The sequence below is a fragment of the Crocodylus siamensis genome, chromosome 3 (assembly GCF_052110815.1).
Source record: "Crocodylus siamensis isolate JL-2025a chromosome 3, ASM5211081v1, whole genome shotgun sequence".
Lineage (NCBI taxonomy): Eukaryota > Metazoa > Chordata > Crocodylia > Crocodylidae > Crocodylus > Crocodylus siamensis.
Window position 1 is genome coordinate 42,534,933 of NC_143397.1, and position 5,315 is coordinate 42,540,247.

Here is a 5,315-nt window from a genome sequence, read left to right on the forward strand (position 1 = left end):
CGGCAATGGACCAAAGCTGCTGAGAGAAAACCCCTGACACCAGGACCTCCTCCAGGGACCCCCACTCCTCGTCTCCCCTCAGGTCCCGAGGGGAGCAGGGGACGATGGGGGCCTCTTGGGGGAGCCAGAGGACCTGTCCTGCATGCTGAGCGGTGCAACCCAGGGCTGGTCTGTGTGAGGGCCTGGAGGCCTGGACACAGCTGGCATGCATGTACATGCGGCTACTAGAGGTGAGGATGGCAAAGCGTAGCCCTCCACCCTGTGCCTGCTGAGCCGGCACCGCATGTGGTGATCCCGTTAATGATCCTTCCACAGGTTCATGTACGGAAACCTTGTTATGACTTTTACTTCCTCTAGATAGTCAAGTTTGACCATCTTCTCAGCACTCCACCAAAACCATGACCAACCCCGGCAAGACCGATCCAAGGACCTCACTAAACCGTTTAATCAGTAGTAGCAATGGGAGGTGTGTACAAAGGGCAGGGACTTAATTAACATGAGCTTATGAACTGCACTTCCTGGGTATTCCTCATTCATGGGAAATAACTGCAGTCCTCATCGCAAATGGGGTTCAACGGGTTATCCGCACCTGTTGGTGTAAGGTAGACACATGCTGAGCCAGTCAGTGTAGCACACATGCAGCCCTGGACACCTAAGGGCATCACAGACCTGTTATTGCTCAATCTCGGGTGGCTGAACTCCACTTGTACCTCTAAGAAGTTGGATGCTGACTGCTCAGGGGTCACACAACTAGTTAGCATGCCAAAGTCTCATTCATTATCAGAATTAACCAGACAAATCACTCCACCAACTAACAACAGCCATGCACCACCACCCACAGAATCAAGAAAGAGCTATCAATCTTTCAATTCTTTCTGTGTCTGGGCAGGGTGAGGTTTCCCATGTTGGGTCAAAATGAGCCACAGGCTCCACTCCTGGTGGTGCCCTTCCATCAATTCCTTTTAACTTCAGTTTTGCACCCATACTCCCCCCAGAACCCAAAGAGTTTGGTTTCCTGGAAGCTGCCCAGCAGGTCATGGGAATAACGCCGCTGGATCACTAGTCAGCATTGTTTATGGTCAGAACTACGACAGTATCTGATCGACTTTGAATCTCTGACTTTCCTTCTTGATTGATGAAAACATTCTTGGCAAATGCTTTCACTTTGGTTTGTCTTGTGCCAATCCAAGAATTTCACCTCTAGTGGCACAATACGAATGGCCCTGGCCACCCCTCTTAATCATGGCCCCACTTCTGAATACCAACAAAACCCCAGGAAAGCAGGAACAGGCAAGCGAACCAGCCCTGAACTGGGAGCTCATGCACCAAAGTGTTCACTTTTCCACTCTCTGCAGTGGGGCACAAAACTTGTGTTTGGCCCTTGGGTGCAGCACAGTTCTGCCCCAGAAGTTTTTCTGACCACCCTTCTGGAACCAAAGATAGGCATTTAGGGTCCTAAAAACTGTGTTCCTGAAAATCTGTCCGCCTGGATCAAACGGTCGGGGAACGCGCTCACAGCAACCCCTTACAGACTTCCAGGCAGCCGCCAGTTCTCTTGCCTGTTCCTGCCACTCACTCCTGACCCACGGGCCCCTGCACCCCAAGACTGCTGCCCAAGCAGTGCCCGTGCACACACACACGCACACGCATTTAGTATCTCTTTACCTGGCTTGCCAGTGCCCATGCAGGGAGCACGTGACCCCTGAAGGCCAATCACTTTGCCTACTGCTCCCAGTCCCAAGCAGCCAGCCCGGGAGAGCAGAAGGAACAGCAAAGAATGCAGACATTTGCTCTTATTTTAAAAACCTGCCCAGACACAGCACAGGGAGCCAAAAAAGAGAACATGTCCAGAAAAACCCCGGGCATATGGTAACCCTACCACATATTACAGCTTGTTAACAAGTGCGAAGTACCCACTTAAAGATATGCAGCTTCAAGTCAGGATTACCTTTGAACCCTGCTACCTAGCTCAAGTTACCTTAACTTCTGGCTTCTATACTGAGATAATTTGCTGTTCTCCAGCATCCCAGGATGCACCACACCCAACATGGCTTAGTTATCATCCAGAAATCTATAGTCCTGGACTGACACCTAGGGATAGATGAGCAGCAGGCCAGTTGGGGTGGTGGGGAGAGAAGGAAGACAGGAGGAATGGGAGTTAGGAGACAGACAAAGGGGGCTGTCTGGCAATTCTTCCCCCACTTTGACCTCCCCCTCTCCTTCTTCCTTTCCTCCATGGAAAGCTGCCAGGCAGCTGTAGAGTCTGGCAAAGGTAATGTGGGCCAGCAGGGGCCCAATCCTGCATCCTCTACTGCTGCTAGAATGCCAGTAAGGTGGGCAGGCCTGGAGCAGACTCGCAGCTATGCCCTTGCTTGCCAGCCCTCTAGCAGCAGGTCTGAGCTGTGCAAGTCAGAGAGGGTATTAGCCCTTAAAGTACGACTGCTCACAGCATAAACTAACTTAACACTGCCCAACATTCCTCAGCACTAGCAGGTGCTAACTGCAATGTGTCATTACACCCACAACACTTTATACATCAGGTCTGAATTCCCCCTGATGACTGAACATCTGAAAAGGGCATGCCATGAGTGTTCAACAAGAATGTCCCAAAGTTGAAAGTGTGGACAATACTAAAAACTTCAAAATAAGTATCTGCTAACTTGTAAACAAAACCCGCAGAACTGCAGTAGTTAAAACTGAATTTATTTCAGTCTTGACAGGTTTCAAAATAAACAAGTGCAGGGCAAGCATCCTGCTATGGAGATAAATTTATCTATGGAGATATCATGCTTCAACAGCTCCTTAAACTAAAAACAAGGAGTCTTATTATTATTTCTATAAGTAGCAGAGTTTTGGATTTGAGACATTTCAGTGATTGATTTAGATAATACTAAAATGCTATGAATTGTGTATAATTACATTATGTTTTCAAAATAATTATATATTATTTTCCTTTGTTTTACAAAAATTATCATACAAAAATATACTTTTGCTTCATCTTGGCAACAACAGTTATTAAGTGGATATTATAAGATTTTTAAAAAGATACTGACAACTGAAGTATACCTTAATAATCAACTGTGGTAATAATTATAGGTGAAACATAAATATTACTGAGCCTCATTCTCCTTTTATTCTCCCCAGTAAAAATATATTAACTCAGAATCCAAAAGGGATAATAAAAGGAAATAGGAAAAGATAGGAAATAAGATGCATAATCAAGGATTAGAAAGAAAGATGTAAGAAGCTAAAGAAATAAGTCATTCCAAAGTGGGAAATATTGTAGATATAGGAAGAAAAACAGAATTCCACTCCTTTTAAATACAGACTAATTAGACAGTTTGGCTTTTAAAGGCAGGAAATGCTTAACAATCTTGATTAAAAGAACTGAGAAATAATGATAGTAGACTTAGACTTCAGGAAAGCTTTTAATACACTATTACATTAAAGACTAATGTATAAAGTTAACAAGTGCTGTATTAATTGTGAAATATTCAGCTGGATAAAAAGTGGCTCAGTACATCAGGCAAAGGAGCACTAGATGAGCCACAAAAAGTGAAAAAGAGCTAGATTGTTAGGTGTGTAAATTAGCATGACTTCATTGAAGTCAATACAGCATTATCAGGTGATGAACTGATCTTTCAGGAATGCTGCAAGGTTGGGCATTGGGTACCATATTGTCCATGCTATATCTCAAAAACTTGTGTTTGAAGGATAATGCAGCAGTTTGTAGTAAAAGAGAGGGCTGGGAAATGCTCTAAATGTGCCAAGAACAGAACTGGGACAACAGCTGCCTAGGATCAGAGACACAACAATTCCTTTACATGCCTTTCCTTAGCTGCTCCAGGTGCTTGCCAGGCCTGTTTTTTCAATTGCACCAGTTTTATAACAAAATACATCAGAGAAGAACGGGGTTGACTATATGCACTGAGAATGTGTCCCTTTATTTTCATAACACAGAAGGGGGATGAGAAAAGCAAGAAATTTACAGTTCTTCACTCAGAAGTGAGTCAACTGGTGAAAATAGCATAGCTCCACTGACTTCAAATAAGTTTACTCCTATTTACATAAGCTGAGGGTGTCTATTTCATAAATTAGTCTATTTCTTTTTTCTTCACAGAGAATCCATTCTAGGTCCACTGCTGCAACACAGCTTTGCCATATAATGGTCATCTTGGGTGGTTTATAGCACAGCCAAGAGAAAAATGGTAATGGCTCTATTTTCTCGTATTGTCTTTGTGACATGCCCTGACCCTGGATGCAGCCAGGTGTGTCTCAGAGAGACTCCTGAGGTGCTGTCATGCCTTCAGGGTCTCCCTTCATAATCCAGATTCTTCCTTTCCATCTGCTGCTTGCTACTGGCCCTGTCTACACATGCCTTTATGCTGGCTTAAATTTACTGTGCAGTAAATTACTGCACAGTAAGTGGGAATAGGCTGGTGTTTACACATTCAGGCATTAAAGTGCATTAATGCTGTGTGAGGACTGACTTGGGACTAAAGTTAGTCCCAAGTCAGTCAACATACATAGTGGTAGTGTGCAGTAAGGTATTGATATGTATGTTACTATGCAGTAACTAATTGAGCATAAATTTGATACCTACAAGATGCAGGTATCAAATTTATGCTCAAGTGTGTGTAAGTCACCATATTTACTGCACAGTATGGGCATACACGTGTAGACATGCGCCCGTACTGTGCAGTAATTTCTGTTACTATGCAGTAAATGTGCACATATAGAAATGCCCACTGAGAAACAGATGAGATGTGCCACAGGCCAAGGAACTGGCCTCTTGCACCTCAGCCTTGCCTACCTCATCCAGATCTTGCCAGCTTTTAGCAGGGGTAGTTTTTGCCAGGTAAAAGAATCACACCCTCATCCAGTCACATCCTCAGAAAAGACAGATTCTCTGGTCCTTTGAAAAGGTTTGCCCTTATGGTCAAAAATGCTATCATTGACCATAAAAGTGAGTTTAAATGATAATAGAATGTTTTATCATAGAAAAAACTAGAACAAATATCAGAGATCTGTAACCGTATACTGAGATACAGGCAGATATATAAAAAGAAGGAAAAACCAAACATTAACATTAAGCTATTCTTACCTTGCACCTTAAATCCAAGGATGCAGTTCCCTTCCAGCTCACCAAGTTAGGAAGTAGCCACTGCCTCTCCTGACGGCTTGTTTTATTCAGCCCCTGGCTGAGAGTTAACAGCCTTTGCTATACCCAGAAAAATTAAAAACAGTATCTTGCTCTCAAGGCAAGGCTTAAATATAGTTTCTTATCTAGCCATTTATACAAGTCACCCATTGTA

At 43.9% G+C, this 5,315-nt stretch overlaps 1 pseudogene; it reads right to left on the reverse strand.

Annotated features, from left to right (window-relative positions):
- Positions 1-305: 305 nt before the first annotated feature.
- On the reverse strand, positions 306-1,502 carry LOC149868226 (18S ribosomal RNA; annotated as a pseudogene).
- Positions 1,503-5,315: the final 3,813 nt, after the last annotated feature.